At 42.4% G+C, this 15410-nt stretch overlaps 1 long non-coding RNA gene across 1 annotated transcript in view; it reads right to left on the minus strand.

Annotated features, from left to right (window-relative positions):
- The window catches only part of LOC109713999, a 52978-nt gene that overhangs the window by 15621 nt on the left and 21947 nt on the right, over window positions 1–15410 (minus strand). The gene's annotated exons all lie outside the window — the stretch shown is intronic.

Raw genomic sequence — 15410 nt, forward strand, 5'->3', positions numbered from 1 at the left:
TGCTTACTGGAACAAAGAAGTTGCTTCGAAAGGTGGGCCGAACAAATAGTAAAATTCTGCCAGAGTGAATCTTATGCCAAATGGGGACAAACGGTTTCTGAGGCCGTCTACTCCTACATATTTAATAATTTGCAAGAGAGATATAACTTTGTTTGTTTTAAAAAGTGTTTGTGTGTATCTGGTATACATCCTTCTGTTAATAAAATTTCCATGAATGTGAATGCACTTCATTTGGAAATCTGATCGAAAACAAAAATTGAGTTAAGCTCTTGCCTTGGAATGAAAGGAGATTGAACTTAATTCTGTATATCTTTAGTTTCTGGAGAGTAATTGATTAGGATCAGTCCACTTTGCTTTTGCTTTTCATGTTTTGGTAACAAATCTTAATTGCATGCATTCATGAGATATCCGATTTTAAACCTTTGGAAGTTGGTTGTGTTTGTGACATACATGCAAATCTTCCTAAGATCAATTTTTAATTTTCAATAAGAAATATGAAATAGATTTCGAACAATGGTGTTGAGAAAAGGTAATTTGAGTTCCATCAAATTCTCAAATTTGATAGTTCCAAGCATTTTGAGACGCCCCATCATGAAATTCTCATAAAACTTGTTGATCACATGAAAGTTTTTAGGGTGTGTGTCTTAAAAATTTTTTACTTCAACATGGCCTAGCAGGGACGATCAGATGTATATAAGTGCTTGACGGTTGAGAAACAGAATAGAAAAAAAAAAAAAAAAAAAAAACGAAATCCATTTTTTCAGGAGAAACTCCTGTCTAGAAGTTGTACAACTTTGCCTGATAGTTAAGCAACTACCTTACTTGACAACCTTTTTTGGTCTTTTTTCAAGAGTATAAATGTTATTTACATCAAGAAGCAAAAAAACATTTTGAATATCTTAACAACTCTCTGCGGCGGAATCAGAGATTCTGAATGTAACGACCCTACATCACCGGCCTAAAATGTTTAAGCTCAGTTATTATTATTTAGATGTATAGCCTCTTATATTCCCAATCAAAATCTTTTTTCATCCGAGGTGAGACTATTGAAACATTATAAACTCCACCCATTTAGACCTTGATTGTAAGGAAATGAATTCTCGAAGTCCGAGAGTTATACTTCGTTCAGGATCGACTAATTGTCGAGCGAGTAGGCTTCGAAGAAGCTAGAGATGTCCAAAACACAAAAAGTGCGAGTAGGCTTCGAAGAAGCTAGAGATGTCGAGCGAGTAGGCTTCGAAGAAGCTAGAGATGTCCAAAACACAAAAAGTGCTTTGGAAATCGAGTCCACGAGAGCGAATAGTGCAAGATCAGCACTTGGCAGATTCTGCTCTCGGGGACCGGCCTCTGGCGGTGGGGACTGGTTCCCGTAAGCAAGAATGTTGGCAGAGAAGGGGTCTGCGCTGAGTTGCTCTCGGGGACCGGTCCCTAGCAGGAAAGGACCGGTCCCCGTAGCTCAGGTTGCGGTGGACAGCCGATGCAACCGGTCCCCTGGCCAGAGGGACCGGTTCCCGTAAGCGCAACCAGGCAGAAGGCTCTCGGGGACTGGTCCTTCATCGGGAGGACCGGTCTCCCAGGGACCGATCTCTCGGGCAGGGACCGGTTCCCGTACGCGTGTTGCAGGGGATTACTCTCGGGGACTGATCCTCCCGTTGAGGGACCGGTCCCTCCGCGCGAAAAATGCCCAGGCAGGTTGGGTGGAGAGCAGTAAAGTGGAGGGGCTTTTATGAAAATATGCAAGTGCAATAAGTTGAGGGGTATAGAGGGGCTGAGCCCTCTCCTCTCTCTCATTCTTACCCCTCACTCTCTCTCCCTCAGCTCTCCCTCTTTCTCTCAAGGAAGAGAAGAAAGAAAAGAGAAGGAGAAGAAAGAAAAGAGAAGAAGAAGAAGGAGGAGAGCAAGCTAGAAAAAGGCTTGGAGCATCTTCCTCTTCCTCTCCTTTCCATTGGAGCTAGCCAGAAGGTAAGCTACTAAACCCTAACAATGGTAGAGCCTAGGGTATCGGATTTCTAGCTTTAGAAATGGGTCAAATGGAACCCTAGCATGATTAGTGGATACTTTAAGCTAGAATCTAGGGTTGGATGGAGTGGTTTGCTATAGGTGCAAACCTAGGACTCCAATTTTGGGGTTTTTGGAAATATGAGGATTTGATCTCAATTGACCCTCCGTAAACCTAATTGCTAGGTCCCCGAACGCGTTTGTGCACTCGGTTTAAGCATTCATCGAGTCTACTCGAAGATATTGAAGAAACGGAGGAATTAGCTTCGTTTCCGCCTGGAGGGCCGAGGAGGCATCCATAAATCGCGGGATCGGATTTCGAGTATCGTAGCAAGAAACCGAAGACCTTTAATTTCCGAATCGCGGATCGGAGGTCGTTCAGTGGCCGCGCATGAGTTGGGTCGAGCCGAGCTGTGGGCACCGCGGGCGGCCGATTGCAAGTGACTACGACCAATCAGAGAGTAAGTTAAGGTGGGTTGTGCTTACCGAAGCGACTAGGTCGCCCCGTATGTCAAAGTGGAATATAAATTCTTGTTGATGCATATGTATGTGCATATGGGCATGTTAGCATTATGTAAATATATGCTAGTGGATAGATGCATCCAAATGTTTATATGCTTGTAGAATATATGCTAGCTAATTACATGGATGCATGGTTATATGATGCTAGGAGAGGCATGATAACATAGTAAGCATAATGTAAAGAATGCATGTCAATGACATAAATGTTAGATGATGCATGTAGTTGATGCTAAATATATGTATGTGAACTGTAGAATACTCGATATGACAAATAGGATGTCAAGTAGATCGAGTGGCATTAACCTAGTGTTAATAAACATAGGTCGGACAAAGATGACATCGAACCTAGTGTTGATAAACATAGGTCGGGTATGAACCTAGTGTTGTTGAACCTAGGGTGAATATGAGTGGCATCTAACCTAGTGTTAAAGAACATAGGTTGAGAATGAACCTAGAGTTATCTAAACCTAGGTGTGAGGCATTAACCTAGTGTCGTGAACATAGGTTGTGAACTGGACCAAGAATTAAAGTAAACCTAGGTTATGTGATTGAGGTATTAAACCTAGAGTCAGTTGGACCTAGGGTGGAAAGTGCATTGGACCTGGTTAGGTCGATAATATAGGGTTTGAGACCAACTCTTGAGTTATGTGAAGTGGACTCCGGAATCCCGAGACTTGTGAACTCAATAGTTCTTGGACCGCGGGTGTATGTGGCATGTTCCTCTCCCACCGGAAGAACTTTGAGGATTGTGATTGCGCAAGAACAAAGAGCGCTAGGGTGTATGCGACATGTTCCTCTCTCCCTATCGGGAATTTTGGCTATGGGTGTACGCGGCATGTTCCTCTCCCACTGGCGGATCCCTGACCACGGTGCACGGACCTTTGGGCGGACCGTTGGGGGATGTGGTTCTTGGTTTGCAAGCTGAGGTGTATGTGACAGGGTCCTTCACCTCGAGCCGGGCAGAGTACGGTCGAGGCCGAGTTGGGTGGCTAGCTGGAATAAGGTAGATAGAACCTTGAGGGCTAGTGGTAAATGTAATAAATCTAAGGTCTTGGAGACTTTAGAGGCAAGTGGGACTTGAGTTGTGAACCTAAGGTAGTAGAAACCTTAGAGTTGGATGACATGAACTAAAGCTAGCAAGATTGAATGTAGAATCAATAATTCTACTAGTTGTTGCATATATATTCATGTTGCATATAGCATGGCATTATTGCGGTTGTGAGGCAAAATAAGGTAAAGTTAGTTGCAGGTTTATAATATATATATCTATCTGTTTATTGGACTAACTTGTATTTGCCTCCCTTGGACCTGTTGGTCGAGCTCCTCCCTTGGGTGGCCGTATCTACTGGGAACTATAGAGTTGGTTCTCACCCCACGTTGTTTTGGGGTGTTACAGGTTCACACGTGAGCGGCGCGGCGGCGAGAGGCAAGGGCGTAGCTTCATAGATAGCGCCCTACCACAGAGACCAGAGATAGCAGTACCCCGTATCGGCATAGCCTAGGGGTATAGGAAAAGGAAAGAACTAGAATGTATCAAACTTGTAATAAATTTGTAATAATTAGATTGTGATTTGGAAGTCGAATGCAAAAAAAACTGTGATGTAAAAATGCAAGCTGGTGAATGCTTGTAATAACTTAGTTGTTTATATTTTTGATACTTCCTTATGCAATCTATGCTTGATTTCTGTTCCTGGTTGGAACATCGTAAATTGTATTGATTGCGACACCTAGGACGTACAGGAAAAACTCTGTCCGTTGGGCGGTCTGTCGGCGTGCCCGAATCCGACCAAATAGGTGGGTGTCGCAGCGTGACATTGATATTCTCGTTAGGTCCAAACTCTATCACAATAATATAGACCCGAATTACGAGGCAATATGAGGTTGTAGAGGTGGTTCTTGTGGATTCAAGAGGTAGCTGCCACCAAATCTATGATGTATCACTTTGTTCCACATAACACTTAACTCGCACATTTTCGGCTGGTTTTTGTCTCTGATGCCAACTGTAAAGACCTGACCTCCTAGTAATAATAAGTAGGTTTAAATATGTAGGCTCGTGATTTAGGCCCCCAACAAATTTTTTTTTTTTTTTTTGAGAGATAGCTAGCATGCTACACTGAGTCTTTACACTAATTGAGTCTTTACATTGATTATTATTACTAGCAGATTGAGTCTTTACACTAATTGTTTGCTCTTAAGGCTAGCTTATAATCTCGTTTCGACTTTCTACTGCATAGAAAGTTTCGTACTTTTTTCTATAGCATGTGTGTTATCATATACAGCTCATATTTATTTTCTATAGACTGTTAGTTTCTATATCTAGTAAATATTTTCATAGTTAGATTATATTAGATTATATAGCTGTGAAATGAGAGAAATCAACCAATAATCACCGTATATTCATCTATTTATTGAATAAGAATACGACCAAAAAAAGAGCATTGAGCCATTCTGAGGATTGAGAATTTAGACCATTGCTATTTTGTTAGACAGTGATCCTGTGTCAGTATAATAGGACTCTTCATCTTTCTTTCAATACTATGTACGTCTAGTTTGGTTCTCTTTTTTTTTCTCTCCTTTTTTTTAGCTTTGTTAACTGAGGTAATTTCATCTTTTCAATGAATAATATAGGCAACATTCCACCTTTTAGTCAAAAATAAAAGGATTGCTTCAAGGTGAGATATATGTCAAGAATTAAAAATAAATTTAAATTCTATGTTAAGATATTGCAAGTATATATTCATCGATATACTAAACTTGGATGCAAACATGTCATGCCCTAACGCAAAAGCCCAACTAGGCACGTGAGCAGACCCGCCACACTGATAGTGATTTTCCTATACATGCACAGCATCAAAGTACGTAGCACCTATCATATGTATGTGATATTTGAGAAAACAATACCAAGGAATACATTTTTTTTTGGAAATCATCATAATGTTTACAAAAGGCTCGACTACATTACAAAAATATGCAAACTATTAGTTGCAATATTTCTTTTCCAAAATTAAAACCAAAATGACACTACGTTAGACTGCTAGGTAGCACACAACGCCACTCTATGCCACGCTCCACCCCTTCCGAAACTTATAAAAGTTTTCAGAGGGTATAACAAACTACCAATGGGCAAGCTACACTCATTGGTCAATTAAAACAAAAATAAGAGCAAAGCATGTTGGAATAAAAGTTACAGTCGTGCATATATCAAAAAAATCATAAGCTCAACTGCTGAAATAAAGAAGGCTCTTTCATATGTAATACATATAGGGTAGATTAGGCATCAATTTGATGTGTATGATTGCTAACTCATGACCTAAATTCAGGATGAAACCCTAACTTTTTTTGTCATGGGCCTTAACTTTGCAATCCCACACTGGGCCTTAACTTGCTTGTCCTAGGCTACTCTTTCGAAAAAGCTTACTCTACCATGCTGTTGATCAGACCATCGTAGAAGTGATAGAGGAGAAAAGCATTATGTCATCATACTCTATAATCAACAACAATAGTATCAGTTAAGAAAGCAACTATCATATAAAAAATCTACCATGAATGTCGTTCCGGCAGATAAAAATACTATAGCTACTACTAGTCCACATGTCATTATATTTATGTTCAGGTTTAGCTACATACTTTCTAAATGAAACATGGATAATAATTGTAAGAGAAAAGCCCTCAAATTCCAACTTGACCCATGAAACCTCATTGTCATCTCATTTTGATCACTCGTGGGGGTTAGAAAATATGAAAAATCTTAAAATCTCCTTAAACTTCCTATTGAAAACCAACATAACCTACAACTTACCAAAATCTTAAAGCTAACCCAACAATGGTGCTCCAAGGTCTAAGATCTTCTTGTCAACTCCAAATAACTCAATCTCCAAAGAGGTTGCCATGAGGGAGAAGGAGGAAGTGAGGGAAAGTAAGAGGGAGAGTGAAGAAATTAGGATTTCTTATGAGGAGAGGAGATGGAGAATAGAAAAGAGCAAAACCTAATTCCTTTGAGTCTTTTATAAAGGGTACACAATTGCATTTGGACTCTCAAACAACCCACAATTTGTTTCCCCCCCTGTTATGAGCCGAATTCGCCTCTCTTTGACCTGGTCAAAGATCTTCCTCGGAAAATGTGTCGGGATGCGAAGCGGCTACGATTAATGACCCTCGAAGTTTGCGCCATTCGACTGGATCAAGTGATTCGGCTAATGAGGGATCAGATCAGCCGAGTTCAGAACCTCTTACTATAGAATTGGTTTGGCTGAATAGGCCGAATGTACGGGAAACACTGAAATGTGAGATGATTATGTAAACTTCATGTATGCATTTTTTGAGATGAAAATGTAAATATGATGTAAATGTTGAATGTCAAATGTAATAGCTAGAACTCTCTTTCGCTCTCTTGTTTGCTAGAATAACTACTCGCTTGAATCATGTATGTTGTTTAAGTTTTTCTAGGCAACTTATTGTACATGATCTTGTTGTTTACCCTTGGGCGGACAGGAGAGGTGCTATCCGTTCGACGTCTGTTCGATGTGTCCCAACCGACCAAATTGGCGGTTGCGGGGCGTGACAGGAGCTCTCCACATTTTCTGTCAATTACGGTATTTACAATGAAGCTCATAATCTAAAAGATTAATTATAAGGGTTTATATAACCCTAAAATCCTAATTCTACTAGGAAATAATTTTTGCTTTCCATCCAAATCTGATTCACATGTAGTCGTCAATATCTTTTTAGGAATACTCTTTATAGTGATTCTAGACTATTTCTAATCTTTTGGAACAAGATTAGATCCAATCAAAGTCAAACTCTGCATATCGACTCAAAACATGGCTTTATATAATCCAGCATGCACGGTGAACCAATGGCTCTGATACCAGTTTGTTACGACAAGTGGACAAACAGAAATGAAAACGACGAACATAAAGTAGACAAACCACAAACAGAAAATAAAGTGGAATACAAAGATTTATGTAGAAAAACCTTTGCGGAGAAAAAACAATGGGTGGAGGAAGAGAGAACTTCACTATGAAAAAGAAACTACAATGTTCTGGAGATTACAAATACTACATTACACATCCATTTTTCCTTCATAATTCATTTATTCAAAAAAAATTTTGTCGCACCACGAAATTGTTGGCGAATTGGGGACCCAAAATCAAAGTCAATAACCAAATTTCAAGGCATATCTCACAAGAGACCAAAAGATAATGGATGGATCATGATTAGTGACATATATAAAGCATATATAAAAATTGAACCCTGTAAATCTGGTTCAATGGAATATGTTGAGAAATCATAACTAAAATCAAAGTTTACGGTATAAATTGGAAAATAAGTTTTTTTTTCGCATCAAGATTTTACATAATATTACATTGTATGTATGTATATAGGAAATCACACAAGGCATGCATGTGTATAGAAGTAGAATTATACGAAGTGCATCTATTTGGTGATAGTTAAACCAAACTGATTAAAAAGTCTCCAATTCAGGTTGCTCTGTGGGCAAGTTTCCTCTAGACCTATAAAGTATTAATTTAAGAAAAAACAAGTATACAAACACCCCCCTAAAGTTCGGAGCTTCCGTAAATAAAGCCACCAAATTTTCATTTTGGCAACTAGATCCTCTAAATCTTGTCAAATAGTTCTTTTCTCAAGCAAACTTGCTTGTTAAACACCCATTCTCACCAAAATGTCTAAAACACATTAAAACCTAACATTTCTATTCTCATACTTGAAAAAAAATAAAAATAAAAAATAGGACTGGAGTATTCTTCAATTCTTATACTTTACTTTTATATGTGAAAAGAGAGAAGAAGTTTATTATTATTATTATTATTTAGTGAATTAAAGCTTTACAGGATCATTTTGTAAGACATGTCACCAACACAGTTGTTTTTTTTTTTTTTGAGAGATAGGTAGCACGCTACCCGCTTCGTTTATTTTATTTAGAAATTAACTTAGCTAGAAATGTGAATCAACTAGGATTCGAACTTAGGTCTCGGGTACCAACAACCAAGCCCTTTGCCACTTGCTGTAACATATTGAAACCCGGAAGAAATTATCGAACTTTATCCAAATTGGTTAAAGTTGTCGAGAGAAATAGTTGGACAACTTCCATTTAGCATTCCAACTAGGTTGGAAGGGATAAAAATGAGTTTAAGAGGTGTTAGAAAGGTTTTAGCATCGATCGGCGCGAAATAGAATCGAAAACGGCGCAAAATCAGCATTCTGGGCAAAGTGTACCGATATAACCAGCGAGTTATCACCGGTACAACCCTGCAACCCGAGAAGAGTAAGCTCTCGGGTTTGAAAAAAATTGGAAGTGTACCGGTACACTTTGAAAGTGTACTGGTACAAATCCCGCGTAACCGTGAGAGTTGCTCTCGGGTTTGGCCTCTGCGCAGAGTTGTACCGGTACAAAATCCCGTGTACTGGTACACTTTGGTCTGGCAGCAATATTGAGGTCTGCTGTAAATTAGACGTTTTGGGGGGGCTTAGTTGCAAATGTTACAACATGTAATATACCCTAACACCCCTCTCCTTCACAGCCAACACCCCAACTCTCTCTCTCTCTCATTCCTCTCTTTCTCTCTCTAGAAAGCACACTCTAGAGCAAGGAGAAGGTGGAGAAGAAGTCTTGGAGTGGAATTTTGGTGGCGTTGGAGGACCTTGGAGCTCTCCAACAAGAAGGATCTTGGGAGGAGCTTAGTCTAAGGTAAGTTTTAGTGTAAAGCCCATCTAGGGTTTGGTTTTAAACCCTAGGTTTTGGAGTTTTGAGCTTCTTAGAGGCTTTATAAACCCTTTAGGGCCATGAACACCATGAAACCCATGAGAGCTTCATGTGCTCTAATGGTGGTTAACTAGCGTTCATAGTAGATGCCCTAGGGATGTTTGGAAAGGCTTGGAAATGGTATTAGAATGCTTCCTAGTTGATTCTAAGCTAGCTTTTGCTTAGAGATGAGATCAATCTAGAAAAAATTCCATTATGGCATTGTTAGGGCATGGATTTTAGGGCTTTTGCCTTTGGTTGTTTCCGAGGTAAATTGACCTCTTGGAAACCTAATTAGGGGTACGTATTTCCGACGCGTGGGACAACTCCGTTTGACGTTACGAAAAGTCTAAGTAAGAGATCTTATTTATAGGGCCTAATTCGGCACTATTTTGGGTATAGGTCACGGGAGAAGCGTCCTAAAATCACGAGAGTTGAACTACAACCCTTCTATAATATTCAAGGTGGGGGGGTGCACGCCGAAATCATCGGATTTTCCTTTATGTCTATTTTCACCTTTGTTGAGCATACTTGTATATAGAGTCATTCATGCATATTAGGGTAGTTCACATGTGAATGATGGTTTAATTTCATTTATATGCTTCTAACGTAATTGAACATGAAAAATGATTTGAGCCATAGCGGACATGTATGTTGAGACCCTTAACTTGTATGAATGTGAGACTTGGACCAAGATAATAGTAAATAAAGGTGGCATTAACATTAGAGACGTGATTGGCATCGAGACATGACTCGTTAATTAAACAAGGTTTAACAATTAGTGGCATTGTGACAAGAATGACATCTATTATGACAACGGCATTGTGACTAGTGGCTATGTATCCTCAAGTTAAGGATTGGATCGATACTCACGATGAGTTTTGGCTTGAGGGTGGTAGCTCCCCCTCAAGCGATGCGTTCCGGAATTGTCACCACGGGGAGCGCGGTCCCCAAAGACGGTCCCTCGGATCTTGTAGTGCTTAGAGCCTCCCCGAATGAAAGGAATTTTGGGTTGTGAGTTATTGGGGTTAACAAGGTTAACCGGTAAGATTGGGTAAAAAGCCAAAGTAAAGTTATCGAAAAGCATGCATGGATATTTAATATCGCTTTGATTATATATCCACTGACAGTTTTCTTGCAGACATAGTATTAGCATTAGTATGGTTACTACTTTCCTTTCCTTTGAAATACTTATGCCTGAATAGACCTAGTGGGTAAGTCGGCGAGGTCGGTTGCCGAACCCACTGAAAACTTCGTTGTAGTTCTCACACCACTAACCTTACAGATTCGAGCGCGAGTGGGGCGGTGGAGGATCGAGGCAAGGGTATCGCGCCATAGCTAGTGGCCACCGGAGTTTATGCATTTAGTCATTCCTTTTTGTACATGTTTAACTTTCTTTTGTTGAAAATAGAGAATTGTAAAGTTGCAAACATCATGTATTTTGGGAGAATGGCTAAGTTGTATAAAGATTATGGTTGAATGGAAAAAGATGTAATAGCTTTTAGTATACTTGTATTTGGTTTAAATTTAATCAAATATCATGTATGGTTGTATGTTTTAGTATAGAGCTTTCGCTTCCGTTGTTGCTTGCCCTCGTGCAAGCCTTGTATAATTGCAAAACTCTTTGTTGAATTGTTTTATTATACTTGTTGCTAGAGCCTTGGACGGACAAGGGAGGCTCCGTCCATTCGGCATCTGTTGACGTGGTCGAATCCGACAAAATTGGCGGGGATCGGGGCGTGACATATATAATGGTATCAGAGCGAATGGTGAAAGCAAAAAGTCTGGGATGGACTTAGGAACCTTAGGATTAGAAACCTTAGGGACTTAGGAAACATTTAACGTGAACTTGGATTATTGCGGAAGCTAATTGATTGGGTTGACATTGGTACTTCTCTAAAAGGAATTAGAGATGGATTCAAGTGGTTATTTGTTTTCTACTTAAGGGGATTGTGTTGGGCGGCCGACCACATAATGCCAAGTGTTGGAAATAATTACACTTGATTGGTTTCGCTTAATTGGGTAGTTGATTGGAACATGTGAGAGTCACGTGTGTTGAGTACTAATATGTGTGTTACATTTCATGAACAAATGTCCTCGAGACGCTACATGCGTAGATCCGCTCCGGCATTGCCTGATGAGGTGCCCGAGAAATCGGGATCGGATGAAGTGCGCGAGCTGCGGGCACAATTAAGTAGCGGCTTTGGCCGGGGCTATGCGGCAACAGGGGGAGCAAATTGGACAGCTCCACGAGTTGGTGGCGCGACAGGTGGCGGCGGCGGCATCTGTGTCGAGGGATCCGCCCGCACCTGTTGCTCCTGTAGCACCACCTCCTGCGGTGGCAGTGGCACCGGTGACGGCTATTCCTCCGACGGCATTGGGTTCATCGACTCCTATTCCTGATGTACTTGAGGCCGAGCAGGAGCAATCGTCGGCGGCGCTGACGGCCTTCAAATGATTCAACCCTCCGACCTTCAACGGCGATGTGAAGGATCCATGGTTGGTGGAGTCGTGGTTGGCCACGATGGAAGCGTTATTCGAGGACATCTACACTCTCGAGAAGGATAAAGTTCACCTTGCGGCTCACTGTTTCGATGGGTCGGCTCGATTGTGGTGGACTCAAGCGAAAAAGAATCACTCATTGGAACCCGCTTCCGTTACTTGGGAGGGATTTCGGGAGATGCTGCTAATGGAATATTTTCCCGAGAGTGACAAGCGGAAAATCAAGGAGGATTTTCGAAAACTAAGGCAAGGGAGCCGAACGGTGCGGGAGTACGAGAGGGAGTTCACGCACCTAGTCAACTGCGTGCCGAGCTTGGTTCACGGCGATAGGGACCGGGCGGAGGCTTTTGAGCGCGGGTTGCGACCCGAAATATTCAAGGTTATTCATGCGTTCCGCTTGAAGACCTACGAGGAGGTACTTGACTGCGCGCTTTAGGTGGAGCGCGGCAATACTATTGCGCGGGAGGAGCGCGAGGCATTTGAGAAGGACAAGGGAAGGGATAAGTCCAAGAAGCGAGCATCTAGTGGATCCGCCGGGCAGTCGAGTTCTAAGCGACCCCCTCGACCTCAGCGATCACAGTGGCGGGGAGGCAGGAGTCAGACGCAAAGCCAGACTACCTACCCGTGCGTGATATGTGGCGGAGACCACCGGGTTACTATTTGCCCTCAACGGGAGGGGCGGTGTTTTCGATGCGGCCAGGCGGGCCACATAGGCCGAGAGTGCCAGGGCGACGCATCCCCAGCTCCGTCGTTAGCTTCAGTCCAGTATACTCCGCGACAGCTGGCGGGACTGCCACCCACTGTATCTGTTGGACGTTCTTCGGCGCCTCGTCAGCCGGAGGCTTCTCGAGCACCTAGTGGGCAGGCTTTTGCCACTCAAGTGGAGGAGCAGCCGATTCCAGTCCCTGACGACGTGGTGGCAGGTATTATCCTTATGAGAGGCACTAGAGTTAGAGCATTGTTTGACACAGGTGCATCGCATTCATGCATAGTGGCATCATTTGCACAAGCTCATAACATAAAGGTCACGCATAATGAGGACTATTGGTGGGTGAATACACCGGAGCATTCGTTTCGTGTTTATGACGAGTGTTTGGATTGTCCAGTACAGATAGGTGATTGGATCATGCTGATCGACCTATTGGTGTTAAAGCAGATGTGGGGTTTCGCTGTAATCTTGGGGATCAATTGGCTCTCCAAGTATTACGCGGTCATAGATTGTGAAAGTAAGGTGATCACATTCCGTGAATCTAATCAAGAAGAATTAGTATATCAGGCATGTAAAAGTAGGCGCTTCGCAGCGACCATATCGGCGGTGAGGGCGAGGAAAATGATTAAGGTGGTTGTAAGGCCTATTTGGCAACCATCGTAGACACTCGAAAGGAGCACCCGGATTTGGGTGATATTCGGGTGGCATGCGAGTATCCGGATGTGTTTCCGACGGAGTTACCGGAATTGCCACCGGACCGGGAAGTTGAGTTTGTCATTGACTTAATTTCCGGGGCGGCGCCAATTTCGAAGGCTCCGTATAGAATGGCACCGGTGGAGCTAAAGAAGCTAAAGGCACAGTTGCAAGACTTGCTCGATAAAGGATTTGTGCGGCCGAGCGTGTCTCCGTGGGGAGCTCCGGTGCTATTTGTAAAGAAAAAGGATGGCACGCTTTGACTTTGCGTTGATTATCGCGAGTTAAACAAAGTGACGATCAAGAACAAATACCCGTTGCCGAGGATTGACGATTTGTTCGATCAGTTGCAAGGATCAAGGGTATATTCAAAAATTAATCTTCAATCGGGGTATCATTAGTTGAAGATACGGCCCAAGGATGTGCACAAAACGGCGTACCGTACGCGGTATGGCAACTATGAGTTCACAGTCATGCCATTCGGGCTTACTAATGCCCCGGCGGCCTTTATGGACTTGATGAATTGAGTCTTCCGTCCGCTATTGGACCGGTGCGTCGTGATATTCATTGACGACGTATTGATATATTCTCGGACTGAGGAAGAACACGAGGAGTATTTGAGGATCGTGTTGGAGACACTCCGAAAAAAGAAGCTATATGCAAAATTAAAGAAATATGAATTTTGGCTTTCGGAGGTTACTTTCTTGGGTCACGTTATATCCGGTGATGGCATCTCGGTAGATCCAAAGAAAGTTGAGGCTATTAAAGATTAGCCTCGCCCGACAAGTGTAACGGAAATTCGTAACTTCCTTGGACTTGCGGGCTACTACCGGCGGTTCGTGGAGGGGTTTGTTAAGATAACTACTCCACTAACGTACCTTACACACAAAAAGGTGAAGTACATTTGGAGCGCCGAATGTGAGCTGAGCTTCGATGAGTTAAAGAAAAGATTGACATCGACCCCGGTGCTTACTTTGCCGACGCCGGGGAAGAGCTATGTTGTGTACAGTGATGCTTCGTATATCGGTCTCGGGTGTGTTTTGATGCAAAATGACCGAGTTATAGTTTATACTTCGCGCCAATTAAAGAGCTATGAGAAGAACCTCCCGACTCACGACCTCAAGCTAGCGGCGGTTATTTTCGAGCTAAAATTATGGAGGCATTACTTGTATGGTGAGCATTGTGAAATCTACACCGATCATAAGAGTCTCAAATACTTGTTCGCGGACAGCGACAGTGGTTGGATTTGCTAAAAATTATGACGTCACGATTCTCTACCACCCCGGAAAAGTAAATGTGGTGGCCGATGCTCTAAGTAGAAAGTCGGCGAAAAATTTGGCGACGGCAATTACACCCCAACCGGCTTTGCAAAAGGAGATGCAATGGTTTGGACTTGAAATTGTGGCGCTGGGAGTGCCGGCAACACTTGCCACGTTGATTGTACAACCGACCTTGTTAGAGAGGATTAAAGAACTCCAAGTTTTCGATTCATTTCTCCAAAAGGTGCGGGGTAAAGTTGAGAGCGGTTGTAATATACCGAACTTCTAATTCATGAAGTTACGATGTATGTTAGCTTAGAAAGCCGTTGGAATCATTCTGGCGAAGTTCGGGAGCATTCGGTTGCTTCGGTGAGCATAGGGCGCGAAAACGGGACCCGAAAGGCTATGTTGGACCATGGACTAAATCCAGCATTAGCGTGGATGAAAAGATGATGAAAATACGCTCAAAAACATGTTTGGAGAGTCTCGGTTCAATTTGAAACGAATCGGATGTCCAACGAGTGAAAACGAGCGAAAACGGAGTGAAAACGGTGAAAAAGCTAAAAATTTGGCTAAGTCCTAAATGCTGGAATTCTGAACCCTACGGGGACCGGTCCCTCAAGTCCAAGGACCGGTCCCTGAGCCCGAAAATGGCCCAGTTTGGGCTGTGTGTGACTTATATTGTTGAGGGACCTTTGTGCAATTGTGCAAGGTGTATAGAGAGTGTTGGAGGCTTATTTCCTCTCCCTCTCCCTTACGTTGCAACCCAAAACTATCCCTCTCTCTTTCTAAACGAAATAGAAGAAAGGGAAGAAGAGGAAGAAGAGAAGGAAGAGAAGGAGAAGAAGGAAAAGAAGATCAAGAGAAGCTCCATCACCTTCTTTATCTTCTTCTTCCTTTGCTTGGAGCTAACACATAGAGGTAAGCTCTTTGCCCTTTAATGGTAGATCTTCATGGCTATGGT

Source organism: Ananas comosus, linkage group 8, assembly GCF_001540865.1.
Source record: "Ananas comosus cultivar F153 linkage group 8, ASM154086v1, whole genome shotgun sequence".
NCBI lineage: Eukaryota > Viridiplantae > Streptophyta > Magnoliopsida > Poales > Bromeliaceae > Ananas > Ananas comosus.